General features: G+C 43.8%; 1 long non-coding RNA gene across 4 annotated transcripts in view; it reads left to right on the top strand.

Annotated features, from left to right (window-relative positions):
• Window positions 1-1,734: 1,734 nt before the first annotated feature.
• Window positions 1,735-15,000, top strand: part of LOC140649273 (uncharacterized) — a 34,662-nt gene continuing 21,396 nt past the window's right edge. The window contains exons 1-4 of one of the 4 annotated variants that reach the window (XR_012041550.1): window positions 1,735-1,870; window positions 1,947-2,066; window positions 2,622-2,722; window positions 3,180-3,386. This is a non-coding gene — a long non-coding RNA (uncharacterized lncRNA). The remainder of the gene's footprint in view (window positions 1,871-1,946; window positions 2,067-2,621; window positions 2,723-3,179; window positions 3,387-15,000) is intronic. The other 3 variants (XR_012041548.1, XR_012041551.1, XR_012041549.1) reach the window with 3 other exon arrangements.

Consider the following 15,000-nt stretch of genomic DNA (forward strand, 5'->3'; position numbering starts at 1 on the left):
TTCTTCTGTCCTACATATCCCATAATTTATTGGCTCCTTGCACCTGTCAAATGCCCCATTTCCTCCCTCTGGGAGCATGCCCCCGTTCATGTAACCCTCCTTCCCCTGTAACTAGAGAAAGAGATGAAGTTACAGGTGTCAGTTAAGCCACGACTGTTTCTTTGATCTTTCCTAGTTTTTTTGTTATTGGAATGTTTCTTCCTAAGTGCTTTTCCTGTGTAACTTTACTTTCAAATAGAGCGGCATTTGTTTTGTTTTTAGTAAGCCTGGAGCCCCAGTTCTGCTTGTGCACCAGTGAAAAACGGAAGTGATTCTCCTGATCTCAGCAGATCACGCTGGGTTAAACCTCATCCACACAAAGAGTTCTGGTCTCCCTGTCATCTTGTTCAGAAATGAGATCTGTTTGTGAATAACCCTTCAACGTGTGCTTCAAATCCACCCCTTATTTGAGAAAGCACTCAAATACTTTCCTGAATCAGGAATATAGAAAATATTCACTTTTTTAACAGGACAATTTTATGATAAAAATATCAGGTATGTTAAAGGAAAAACAGATCCTTACTTATTTTCTGTGGAAGTGATATATCCTTTGTCAGGACTGGATCTCTTTCTAACTGATGATCTTAGCTGAAACAGAAGATGAAAGTATGCAGCACACATTATTGGGGAGGCCATTTCCTACTGCTGTTCAAGAGGTTGGACACAGCCACTGCTAGCTCTCTCTGCCATCACTGAAATGCAAACAGTTGGGCTCATCTCTCTGCCTTCCAGCCCAGACATTCAGACACTTTAGTAGTAATAAATCCTAAAAAGCACATTTTTCAAACCAATGCTATTAGCCAAGGCAGGCATTTTGCACAGCTTGAGCTGGGCATCTAACCTGACCACTTTCATTTTTCATTCTCATCTTTCTCCTTCTGATTCTTCTGTCCTTGCAACAAGATGCTGCTGCCTGTGTAAAATGGCAGGAGACTGTCCATGTTTCTAAAATAAATCGTTACCTGTGAGGTTTTCAAAAACCCTGAAAACATTTCTGCATGCATCCTTTATTTCTTCTTGGTAACGCTTTCCCTTTCACAGAATCACAGAATCGTGTAGGTTGGAAAAGACCTTTAAGATCATCGAGTCCAACCGTAAACCTAACACTACCAAGACCACCACTATACCATGTCCCTAAGCACCTCATCCAAATGTCTTTTAAATACCTCCAGGGATGGGGGCTCAACCACTTCCCTGGGCAGCCTGTTCCAATGCTTGATAACCCTTTCAGTGAAGTAAAATTTCCTAATATCCAGTCTAAACCTCCCCTGGCGCAACTTGAGGCCATTTCCTCTCGTCCTATCACTTCTTACCTGGGAGAAGAGACCGACCCCCACCTCTCTACAGCCTCCTTTCAGGTAGTTGTAGAGAGCGATAAGGTCTCCCCTCAGCCTCCTTTTCTCCAGGCTAAACAACCCCAGTTCCCTCAGCCGCTCCTCAATTTCTTTCCATGTCGAAGCACTCGCTTCGGGGCAGAGCCAGACCATTTCTCTCCGCCTTTCTTTCGCTGCAGATAGCCGTGCCTTTTACTCCCTGCCCCGCTGAAAACGCCCCGCACGGTGCTGCAGAGCCGGCACAACCCCCTGCCCGCCCCGTACCGGCTGCCGGCTGGGGCTAAACCACACCCCCCCCAGCCCCGCCTCCCCCTCCTCCACCGGCTGGTGTCCCCCGCCCTGGGGCGACCCGCCGCGCTCCGCCGGCCGCAGCGCGCAGGCGCAACGACACCTGCTGGCGGCACGGCGGGAGACGGGCCAGCCCCGGCAGCCGCCTGCGGGGGGGGGGGACGGGACACCTCAGCGCCTCCTGCCTCTGCCGACGGGAGCCCCCCCAGGTATATACACGTGTGTGTGTGGATATATCTGTGTATAATTTAACCCTCTGTGAAATGAATTTCTATCTCCTTTCAGCCCGACATGACGGAATTTAGAACACGTCAAACTCATTGGTTCAGCTGCATCTGCCTTTACTTGAACACCCGTACATCAGGCCAGGTGGCTGCGCGACACAAGCCGGAGGTTCTTGGTAGTGTATGTTTTCTCATCTCGGCCTACTGAACTATTGTCTTTAAAATATTTCTTGTAATATCTCTTTGGAAGTACATGTTTTAAAAATGTAAGGAGGATCCATGAGCTTTCTGTATGTTTATTCAATCCTCAACCCTCCAAACACTTGAGAATTAGAATTATTCAGCTAGGCTTAATGAGGCTGACTCAGAGTGAAGTTATGTGCATAAAAGTCAAGGATAGGAGGACTTGATGTTATGCATTTTTAGGTGTTATGGGGTTTTTAATATTAATGTTTATTACTGAACAGTTTAAAGGAGAACTCGGGCTGTACCTTTTCATCAATGCTTGCTACTTCTTACCTTGCTGCAAAGGAGCTCTTTGAGGGGGGGGTCTGGGACGTGGAAGTTTGTTTGTGGAAGCACTGCAATCCATCCGTGCAAATCCGTCAGTGGCTCCTTGTCAGCCACTCCAACCTCAGACCTTGCTAATAGCTACGACTGCTAGCTCTGTGTAGGTTCATGTCGCTAACTGCCAAGCTCTTAGGTCAATGACTTTCCCTTTGCCTCCATGTTCCAGTTGGTAGAATGGGGAATACCACTTTGGATGTCTAAAATGACCAGCATGATGCATCACTATGGGCTGTACTGTGATCCCTAACACAAAACACAAAAAAATGGGTAAGAAAATTTGACTAGCCTAAGATTCTGCCCATTTCCACATCCCAGCTTGTTTGGGCTTTGCAGGTTGTTTTTTTTTTCTCCTTGACCCTCCTTTTTCTGGTCCTGAAGAATATGAGAAGGCCAATTTGCTTGTGGCCTTAGTGGTTCTGGTCAATGGGACTGCAGGAAGGACTGCTGGCCTTGCGCTGGAGACCTGAAGAAGACAGGCTCTCACATGGCTCTGGAGGGGCGATTGTTCAGATAGTCTGGCAAAGAAAGACGCACATGAGCATGGGAACTTTTCAGTGCTGGTCTGAACTAAACCTCTAGGGACTCCTCACAATTAATCTTACAAGCCACTCCAGGGCTTTATCCTGACCTTATCCCTGCTCCTGTTCACACATATAGTAAGAAAAATTCCTGTTGAGTCACCCTTAGGAAATGTTAGGAAGAAAACTGATCTTTTTTTTCCTAGATGTGCTTTTTGCTCTGCTAAAGCAGCTGCTGGACAAAGCCAGGTGCCATCCTAGCCATGCTACATGGAGGATTTTGCTGAACGCAGCTGGAGAGCGAGAGTCTCTTCTGGCTTGCCATGGATGTGCAAGGGTGCATGCAACTCTTCATTTCGTTTACACGGTATGAGAAAGGCCTTAGCATGTCTGCTGTGAGAGCAGAGGAACAGGTACCTTTTATTTTTCTAATGATTTTTATTCTGATTTTACTTAGACCTTGAGATGCATTTTTGCCTATCTGTCTTTATAATTTTGAGCTGGTAAAGGAATTTGTTCAGAAAATGCTGACTGCAGGCAATGGAAAGTTTTTGCAGAAATATCTCACTTTAATGAAGTAAATATCATGTTATACTCAGATCACTTCCATGAAATTGAGTATTTGTCCTCCACAGCATGGTTTTGGGTTTTACGCTGTGTTGCAATATTCATACTACAATTATAAAAAATGCATAAACATAGAATTGCTTTTGGAATATTTTCTCTCACAGGAAAGTTATGAGATTATTTACTTTTAATCCCCATTCTACTTGAAGGAAAATTGAAGAATCTGAGAATTCCCCATAAAAGTAGAAATTCCAAATTTTAATTTCCTTTACTAAAATGACCATCTTCCCCACCATGCATTACAGGATTTTGGAAAGAAAGTCCCACCTGTTTCTTCACAGCATGTTGAGGAAGAATGGAAAGTAGAAGGACAGGAGAGGGAGGTGTGTCTGCTAGTGGTTTGAAACATAAGCAGGACCCTCCATTCCAGTTTTATCTATAAAACCCTTTCTGGTGTGAGACAGCTGCTGCCTTTGAAGCCTTCTACATATCTCTTGAAATCCCAAGGATCCTTCTTTTTTTAACGTGTGTTGTATCCCCATTGCCCTTGAGATCCTATATTTCAGCTGCTTTCCTCAGAAGGATTTGATAAGAATATCTCTTTTGGACCATGTCAGTGTTAGAGAATTGCTGTCAAGCATCAAGAGATGCTCCCCCTCTTCCCCTGGGGCTTTAAAGATGCTATTCTAAAATTAAAGTGTTCGGTATAGATAAGATGCTTAGGGTTATAATGAGGTCAAGAGTTGCTGGCAGTTTCCAACTAGATTTTTTTTTATAAGTTGATCAGATCTCTTACTGTGTTATTTTCCTTTTTAGACAGATGAATATAGACAGACCAGGTAGAGAACCAGTCAGGAACAGGAAGCTTTTGAAAAATATTTGGAAATTATTCTGATTGCATTGTCTAAGTCAAGTTGCCCCATTTGATTATGCTGGCATCCTCTGCGATGCAATGTGACATGGAATATGTGATGGAACAAGATATGCCCGCCAAAACGCAATGTGCTTTGTTTTAGTCGGAATGTATTAATCCACTTACTGAATAATTGACCCAAAGAGATTCTGTCAAACAGTATTAAATTATTCACTGGATTTCCAAACCAGCAGACAGTGTCCTTTAAATATTTAAGAATAATGTCAAATAATTTTCCACACCAAAAATATTCTTTTTTGTGATTGTTAAGGTTCCCTGGCTCTTCTCTGTTGTTTAAGGAGGGCAGGATAATTAAATAAAAGCCAGTATGCCCTTCAGAGGTGCCATGTGAGTGGGAGGGCAGAGGGTCTCCCACCTACCAGCACCCCCAGAAGGAGAAGCAAATGCTCACCTGGTTCAGCTGTCAGACCCAGCCAGATGCCATACCATTAGCACATTTTCACTGCCTCGCCCATGCATTTTAAAGCAAAACCCAAACTCTCCACATACATATACATATATTTTACCACGTAGCCTGTGCCTCAGCAGCGAGTTCCCCCAGAGAGGGTGTAGCATTGCAGGCTGCGTGGCTGAGGCTGTGAAGTGCCCTGCTATTCCCTACCCTCAGGCCTTGCAGTACCTCTCTAGGTGTGCATTATGAGATAACAACCTTGCCGGATCAATTTTGGTGTGGAAAATAGGTTTCCTTAAAAAAGGGACACCAGTATAGCAGCATTCAAGTTCTACCAATTACAGTGTCTGACACCTTTCCCCTTGAAGGTTGCATGCTGAACGAGTGCAGGGTATATTTCTGGCTTGTTTAAAAAGGATGAGGACAGGCATCTGATAGCTTACCTTAATTATTCCATTTCCTCCTCCCTATATACATTTCCAAAATCTAATTATAGTGCTTGTGGCCCCTGCTATCAGCCAGTACCCAGAGATTAATATAAAGCTGTGGGAAGGACAGCTACCTCCCTTCACGCTTTCCACAACATGGCAAATATATTCCAGCAGTCTTTTGATACTAATATTTTGATACATTCATCATTGTGTTAGCATCGGCAGTGAGCAATATTTACAGTTTATAAGCTCTTCCAGGACCAACTGTTCATATTACTCCTATTAAGTCCATTCAATTTTCCACCTGAAATACCACATTAGTCTAGTCAGAGTTTGACATCTATTTTTTTTTTTTTGGGGGGGGGGGGGGGGGGTTGCTTTTAATAATGAGTTTTATTTAATTGTATGTTCTGCTTCTCCCAAAGAATACACTAAGGCAATCTGTTATGTATTGTCAATCAACTAAGATGCACTTGGCTGCATTCTCAGGTTTATTATCTAGGTCCTGATAAGGGGACATTTTTGTGTGTATGCATCTGTGTGTGTTGAGGTGCAATTGCTTATCTGTTCTTCTGCGGCTTTATTTAGACTGGAATTTGCTGCAATGTCCTCACAAGTATAGGATTGCTGTCCAGGGGTGTGCTCTCTGCACAGTCGGTGGGCAGCAGGCAACCCTCCTCAATATGTTTGCTATTCCAAGCCACAAGTATTGTCACACTCTGTTCTTTTTGTAAACAACCAGACTCCAACCTATTAAATATTCTTTATTTGTCAAAATAAATAAATACAGTAATGATTCTCTTGCATCTGCTCTCCCTTAAAGGGGTTTAGATCTGGCTTTAGGAGACAGCAAACCCTATGACTCTGCTCAGCCACAGTTTAATAACGGAACAAAAATATATAGGAAATTCTTCATCTCCTTCTTAGTATTATTATTATTGTTACTTAGGGGCCAGGGAGGCAAATTATACCAGCATTGAAAATAAACTTTGCAACTCCTGCAAGGACTAAAACTCAAGACTTATGTAGGTCTCCAAGCTTTTAATACTCAAGTTGTCACAGACACCATGCAATTCAATGTTTTGGCACTTTGGAACAGCAACAGCAAACCAAGACTTGGCCAAAGAATGCACTGGTCCATCAGTTTGCCTGACAATTGCCATCCTGTGGACTCTCCTGCTATAGCCCCTGCTCACTGCACAGGGAAATTCACCCCCAGAGTAAGAGCTTGAGAGAGACTTCTTTCTGTATCAAACTTCCACTGTTTTCTCATACTTCCTGTGTGCAGAAACACCAGGGTTTGTGCCTGGTCGCGGTGTGCGAAGAGCACGTCCAAGACCCCTGTTAGCAGTCACTACATGCAGCAGAGGTGATGGACAGAGCTGGTTGGGAAGTAAGTTGCTGTTTTATGAGAAATTCTGCAGTTGCAGAGGATTTTTCTGTTAAACGGAACAGGAACAAACAAACAAAGCCATATTAATTTCCAGGAGAAAAAAAAAAAAAAAAGAAAAGGAAATTAGGGTCATACCAAAGGCTTAACAGAATCAAAATCTTTGATTCTAATTTCAGCCTTTTAAAAATTCTGTATAATAAATGTATGCATATAAAGTAATTAAAAGCCACAATATTGAAGCAGAAAACCTAAATCTTCTTTTTGAGAAATGACACGCTAGAGCACTCTGATCTTCCTTGGATGGTTAATTTATATGTGCTTCAGGTTTCACTTCTTGCAGCTTTTTTCCTTGCTGGTCTACTGATATCTCGGGCAGTTCAAGCCCAGGCTTCTCCCTCAGCATGCTGTTCGTACCATACCTGTTGAACAGGGCAGCACAGAGCTATGGCAATTACTCTGCTGTTTCGAGAGGGACTTCCTCGAGCAACATGCACCACTGTGGAAGATCAAGCAGGCAGGAGAGGAGGGGACGGCAGCGTCCTAGGAACCTGCCCCAAAGGGTATATCTTCCTGCGGGAGCGTGCCTGGGTGGGTGGAGGCTCTCCTGCAGCCCCAGCGTGAAGGAGAAAAGGAAGAGCAGGGCTGGTGAAGGTCAGGACATGGATCCGCTTACTGTTCCCTTGGGCAGAGGATCAGAGGTGCCGCATAGGCACCCTGCCCCTCCGATGGATCAGAAGAAAAATTTCTCCCCCTCAGCACTGGGGGAAAGCCCTGGAGCTAACAGACATCTCTCTAGCCCTGCCGTGATAGGAGTTTTGCAAGTGTAATCCTCCACCTGTATCTGAATACAGGGAGGTGGAATGATTTTCCCTAGTCACACAGCTAATGGCCATTAGAGCTGGGGTAAAAACCCCGTCCTTCAATTTCCAGTTTGAAGCAACAAAACCCACGTCCTTCCTATTACAGGCTATGAGGTGGTGCCTATGGTGTGGCACTCTATAGGTAACGTTCATTGCACTGATGGACATGTACTGGGTAGCTTGCACAAAACCAATGAAATGAGTTTGGAGGCCTTGCCTTGCCTTGTCTGTGACACCAGCAGGATGCTGAAATGTTGCTGGCTGGGTGGCAGTCCTGCAAACCAAGCTTTTTAGGAGAAAGGTTGCCGAAGCTTTACAGAAAAGCACCTTAAACCTCAGGTGCCGCAGCACTAGCAGGCAGGGCGGTGACATGCCGGGATGTGCTCTGTGTGTGAGTGCTGGTGGGCTAAAACCAGCGTGAAGCAAACGTCTTTTGAATGACTTGGTGCCAAAGGGGACATGCACAGCATCCCGAGGCAGCCTCAGCGAGACATCCGACTGATTAGATATTGAGGTCAGGCGCTGAGATACCAAGGTCATGCCACATCCTGCTTTCCTCATCCAGCTGGGCCCTGATAAAATAGCAGCTGGTAAGACCACCAATCAGATAAGGTGGCAATTTTTGACAGTCTCAAATTATTGTTGCAGCAAGGGAGGTCCAGATAAGATCAATCAGACGCTGGAATGATTTACCCATTCCTGATTTTTTTTTTTTCTTTTTTTTCCCTTTCTTCTTTCTGAAGACACAGTCTGTCTTGTGAATGCGAACACAGGGAGCACTCACGGAGTCCCTCACCGTCCTCGGAACAAAACGCGAGGGTTGATTTATGGGCTGGATTACTGGGAAACAGTAATTCTTTGCTCTTTATGATGTTTTGTCGGAAGGTGCAGTACCCTCCAGTCAGAGCAGTGGGATTGCAATGAGGTTTTTACAAAAGGGGTGAGAGAAGGGGGGGTAGTGGTGACTACAGCAGCTCCTCTAACACAGCAGTTAATAAGACACCAGCACATTAATCATGTGACAGGTATTGAGTCTAACAGGGCAAGGCAATAGTTTTTAAAAGCAGCCTGTTAAGTTACTACCTGGTAGAAAAAGGCTGACTGAATGCTACAGGTTTTATGCCACAATTTGCAATTAAAGTTATTTTTTATCCCCTTTTTTTTTTTCATGTTTGAAAGTTTTTAAATGCCTTTTTGGACCTGTAAGAAAATAAGAGACAAACCACGCAGGGCTGTAACAGAGGGCTGCACAGTCCCTTTGCTTTTGACCTGCCGTGCCCCGGGCTGTACCTCAAGCGTTTGCACAGGACTGCGCTGTGGTCCCTCTCCTGCGCTGTGACCCCAAATGCTAGACACAGCTGAACGACTCCTGAGGGTCACGGCACAGAAGAGAGACTCTGATGCTGTGATACAGCAGGGATATATTCCTGATGAAAGGAGACCTAATTCTCAGCTGCAACCTAGAGATGTGGCTCCCCTCTTTCATGTGACTCTCCAGGCAGCTTTATCGTACCAGACCATGTACACCTCGGCCTCTTTTATCGCCACCCGCCCGATTAGAAGTGGCAAAGTCAAAGGGGAGGAAGAGTTGGGGTAATCCTGATGCACAACTACAGATGAGCCCGTACCTCCTTGGTGTCTTTTATTTAAAAGAGCTCCAGTCACTTTAATCCTGTGGTTACCAATGTTATAGTGCAACTTATTTTTCATTGCTAAAACCTGTTCATTATCAGAAACACTATAAAACAAAGGGAGAGAACATTACTAAATGAACCATTCCCACGATTTTGTAGGCTTCCTGCATGTGCACATGCCCTTCATGTTGAGTCTTTGTCAAACACCGCTTGCCATGACAAGTTGGGAACATTGGGCAAGACCAAAGCAGGCAGACTAGTCATATATGACTAGGTGAAGTTTTGTCTTGCTTCCCGTATGACAAATAAAGATTTCCAGGACCATGTTTCTTGGCCGCTACTGTACAATGAAGCAGGCCCTTAAAGTAGGATGCAAACAGATGTCACCATTGAAAAAGAATCATAAGAATTGCCTTCCCAGAGGACATCAAAAGTCCATCTTGCTCATTAATCGGTCTCTGACAGTGATCAAAGCCTGATGTTTCAAAAGATAAAAAAATAATTGTAATAAACAGAGACAAAAATGCACCTTGCTCTGATCCAGTGCTATGGGAAAAAAATGTCTTGACTCTGGAGTAGTCATCAGCAAATGCCAAGCAACAAAAGGTGAACAGCATAATTATGTGGCTCTGCTGCTGAGAATTATAAAATGGAGTTTCATGGTCAGTGCTGGCCGTGACTACAGGAAGTACAGCTTCCAGGGGGTGGCTATGTTTGCAAAATGCAGTCCATAAATTTGGGGGTAGATCATGTAGGTAAGACACCTGACTTGCCTGAGAATTACCAGTTCTAGGAGGGTTTGTGGTCTGGTCTGAGGAGCTTCCTTTATTCCAGTGGATACGATGACTGGTGCAACTCAGTACAGCTTTTTCTGAGCTGCTGTATGTGAGCATTGCTCCACTGAAGGCGAGGAAACCATAGTGATTCTCAGCAGCTGAAGACCTGACCCAGAGTTTTCAGATGTTCAATTTTGTTTTGCCTTTTAAAGGTTGCAGATTGCATTTGGAGGTCTTTGTGTTTAGTTTTATGGACTTGAGAAGACATTTGACAGTAGCAGTGCTGAATAATGGCTGCATGGATTTCATGATGCTAATCAGATGAATTCTTTTTTTTTTCTTTTTTTTTGCTTTTTACATATTTTCTGTGCCAAAGGGTTGAGCTGAGACTAGGAAAGATGTGCCTAGGAAATAATTTCTCTAGGAAGTTCTGATATATTTTTCTGGAAAATAATTTTAAATTTATTTTATGTTTTCCCAGCTGTTTCCTCTCTGCAATTTCTCTTCACATCATAGCATCAGAATATACTGCAGGTTACAAGGTAACCGAGGGAGATGCCTGAGCTAGTTTTAACTGAGTGGTAGTTTGAAATAACACTGCTGCAGACATACTTCTTTTGGTATCTAAGCCAGTTTAAAGCAGTTGGTTATCTCTACTTCACACTGCGGTCTGGGATGTAGATATACGCTTCCAACCCCTAGTCAATTAACAGAAAATATTGACAAACACTCTCACACTTTAATATTTGTTTCTCAGTGAAAAATCTTTCCCCAAGTACATTATGGTGTAATTTCACTTGTAGCTGACTAAATAAAAATATAACTCATGCAGTCGTGTTTGCCACCCACCTCTGTCTCTGCAGAGCTCTATGGGCAAATCCAGGAACACTCCAGTTCACAAGAGCAGTGTGGTCGGCTGAAGCTGCTGCTGCTGGCCCGGCCACCCGTTCCTAGCCAAAGGAAAATCTTGGCCCCATTGAACTCACTGACAAAACTCTTGTTGATTATTTGTGGGACCAAAATATGCATTGCAGCAAATACTCAGAATGCACAAAGAACGAGACTGCCAGTTTTCTCTCCCAGAAACAACTGGACTTGGCAGCCGGACTGTCACTTTGAGCGTTGGTGCTAAACAAATCACTTCTCTCTGTCATCTTCTTGCTCTTGCCCAACATAGCTCTTTTTTCACTGTGTTGTTCTGAGCATATGATATAATTATCAACATTAAGAAAGGTTTTGTTTCTTTTTTCTACAGTTGGCATTTGGATTATATTTGCTTTTGGGAGGTTTTTTCCCAACACAATACAGAAGCACAAGGAAGCATGAAGTTGCCTTATAATTGCCAGAGCACAGGTTACTTGTGAAGGACTTGTGAAGTCCACCTAACTCCCACCCAGACTGGCTCCATTTCACCTAGAAGCCCCGCCTACAGTCCAGCCCACTGACTTCCCAGGAGTCCTTTCCCTGCAGACACTTGCAAGCGGTAGATAATTTCCTAATTAGCCCGAATGCTCTCCAGTGCCTCCGTTTTAGTTGTGTATCCATGCTTGGAAGCAGCTGCTTGGGTGCAACAAGCACTTTCCTCTGAGCCAGAGCTGTGGTGCAGTGGAAGCAGAGATGGACAGGCAGCTCACCCCCACCTCCTTCCCCAGGGCTGTCTGCGAAGTTTCCTGAGGGACTGTGCTGTGACACCACGCAGGAAGGCAGAGTCCCACTGCTTCAGGACTGATCCCAAGGGAAGCAGGCACATAACAGCTCCTACTCCTTCAGCCTCTTCTCTATGGCAGAGGAATATTTGTGGCTTAAACCTCAGGAATATCTAGAGTCCTATATGGTCAGTGGAGACTGAAGGGGTGATTAAGTTATATGGATAGATCACCCTCTGGAGACCTGCAAAGGTATCTACTTATTTGCACTTGCTAGAAAATGTAGGAGTCATCTGGCATCAGAAACCTAAAATTTTATGAGGCAACACCTAATAGGACACTCAAAGTAGATGGTCTGGGTTCCACTTTTGGTTAGTAGGCTAACAAATGGTCTATAAATAAATAAATAAAAAATAAAATTTAAAAACAAAAGGAGAAAATGAAATCTTTTGGAAACAAAAGCCACTTTGTCTTTTGTCATTCTCAGCTCTTTAAAAATGCCTCAAACTTTCTTTTGGTAATTGCTATGCAAACATTTTTGATGTCTGTGCAAAAACATCTGGAAGCTTACAGTGGCATCTGGACATAAATATTAAAAGATCAACAAAAACCTGATGTGAATTAGCCATGTGGATAGCCATAAAAACCACAACCACAAAAACCTATTCCAAGTCTTTGGCTGCAAAAGTGGATGCCTTCTCACTTGTTTTTAGTGTGTTTATGAACCGACATTCAAAAAGTGAGGCGTCGTGACTAATGGTTGGGTTTTTTTTCATTTTGACCACTCTTAATCAGACTAGAAATTATCTGGCCTGATTGAATGGGTAGGAAACGTCCCTCACTCCCTCTCTAAGCCCTCTGCCAAATTTTTGGTGTTCTATGTGAAAGTTTTGATTCTGGTTGCAAAACATGTGCTTGCAAGGCACCTTCTCCTGCCAGACACAGCCTGGACTCCCACGGAATTCATACTGTGGGGACACAGTGCCGTGGGCAGAGCTACCTGAGAGTAATTGCTGCAGGCAGTCACTGCCCTGTGTTACGAGAACAGTGGTTTTGGTGTGCTCAGGTCTCGCTCTAGCATTCCCACTGGGGAGATGTGCTGTGAGGAAAGAAACGTGACTCTAAGGTCCATCTCACATAGGGTAGCTGAAGGAAAACAGCAACCCCCATCCAGCTCTCACAGTGTCAAAAAACAAGCTAAAACAGCAATTCCGTGGTTATTTTTCAGGTTATGGAGTCTGGTCTCATGACTTTTGAGCCCCTCAGGTTGGCAGCCTTGTGAGTCGCTTTTTCAAAAGTGGCAAAGACATGAAGACACCTAAATCTCTTTGCATTTTAATGAGTCTGTGGTGCAGATAATCAAAGGTTTTAGAAGCTGACAGGAGTCAAGCATGTAAGTGGGTTTGATAACCCAGGTCTTATTACCTTGATTTTCTCTTGGTAAAAACAGAAATAATAGCTTTTCCCCTCCAGAAATAAATACACGAAAGAATGAGTAGTGCTAGTATAATAGGCATCCTTTACATTTTCTAAAGAGAGCTGGAAAATGCACGGTTCAGTGGATATGGATCAACTAAGCAATGCTGGATCTTCTAGGTGCCATCACTTGCTCTCATCTCATCTTTTTCTCATTCTTACTGTTTTCTTCCTGGTTTTTTAGCTTTGTTTGCTCTTTCACTGCAGGCTTCAGTGCTATTCACCTCGTTCTCAGGGGTGGTCAACTGCAAGTCATATATATTCCACCAGCCGAGCTGGACTGCTTACGGAGTGGACTTGTTTTTATAAAGGTATTTCTGTTTCTTTATTTTCTGAAGACATATGTAGTATTTCACGATGGAAACAGAAATGCTGTAACTGGCCATTGCCCACTGCAGTTGCTAACCCACTGGGATATTCTGGATAGGGCCAACTGCAAGGTGAACAAATTGCTCTAAAAGACTCTCAAGAATGGAAACACACAGATGTTTGTATTTGATTTCTGCCCTAATATTTGGTGAGGACTCTATAATTTAAATAAAAGGGCTCATTTTTCCCCAATTTAATGTCTTTTTAACAGTGTGGGAGTTATAAACATTATAATAATTTTACCACTTTCATATTTAAAAATATGCCCTCTAAGCATTTACATTCAAGATTTGTTTTTCTTCAGATGTGTAAATAACACATAGCAATTTGCATCTCATGCATAAATCTTTCTCCTGTTGAATGCAAATTAAAAAATAATAATAATCCAGCCCCCAACACCTTTAATTTGCCTTTTTTCCCACCTCCTCATATTTATGGCAAGTTAGCTGGCTAATTCTTCCATGGAGAATTTTGGGGGCTTATGTGTGTTTAAAAAACTATCTGACTGGAGTTTTCTTCCACTGAGTAATAAGAAGCCTAGAGCTGATTAACAGTGTTTCCTTTTCCAGTCCTAATGAACGTTTTTCAGGTTTTATGCATCCCAGATGAACCTATTTTAAATAGTGTGTGTGTGTGTGCGCGTGCATGCATGAGTTGCTCTTTCTTGGGATTTATCCAAAATGAATTTAGTTTCTCCATACCTTGTAGGACAATATCGATGCTGGCTTAATCAATTTCAATTTGCTGTTAAACCAGAAACAAAGCATTTATCAGGATGAGCCAGAAAGGGCTGAATGGACATTTCACGTTGCTTTGTGAAATTTGCTCCAGGAAGTTGCTGGAGCTCTGAATTTACAAGAAGCTCTTCTCTGACTTGCACTTACCACCTTGTCTGGATACAGCCTCAGGGTGGTTTTACTCTACAGGTTTCCTGCACTGGCAGTTTCTGTGCCTACTGATCAGTATCGCGGGTCTCACTCAGCCCACTAAAAATACCTTCTCTGGAGAGCCTTGCTGCCTTCGTAAAAATGTGACCAAAATATCTCATTGAATCATCTTCCTCAGCTCAGGCCGGCTCTGCTATTTATGTCTGTAGAGTCACTTCTGCCTCCACGGCTGCTTCACACCGAGAGCCGGAGCCAGCCCAGGCAGACGTGTGTGGTGCCAGCAGTGGTGGGAGCTCTCCGGGTGGGTGAGAGCCTTCTGCTCGTGCGGCGAGCCCCAGCCCTGGGTATTGCAAACTCCCCATCTCCTGGAGGCAGGTGGTGTTTTAGTGATCAGCTCTAAACACTGTGGCAAGCGGTGGGTGAGCATTTCCTCCGCTGCTGCCTGATCACAGCGATGCTAATTTTAAAGCGGTGAGGAAGAGCAGGGAGGTGATAGCAGGACAGTCCCAGCTGTTCATCCCAGGGAGGCGAGCGGCACTTTTATTCAGAGAGGGAAGGCAGGAACTCCTATTTCACTGCACAGGCTGGGGGAGTGGGGAGAGGAGAGGAAAACTTTCCCTAGATTCCTGTTTCATTTCAGAAAAGTGTTTTCAAAGACTCATC

This window comes from Ciconia boyciana, chromosome 3 (genome assembly GCF_034638445.1).
Source record: "Ciconia boyciana chromosome 3, ASM3463844v1, whole genome shotgun sequence".
Lineage (NCBI taxonomy): Eukaryota > Metazoa > Chordata > Aves > Ciconiiformes > Ciconiidae > Ciconia > Ciconia boyciana.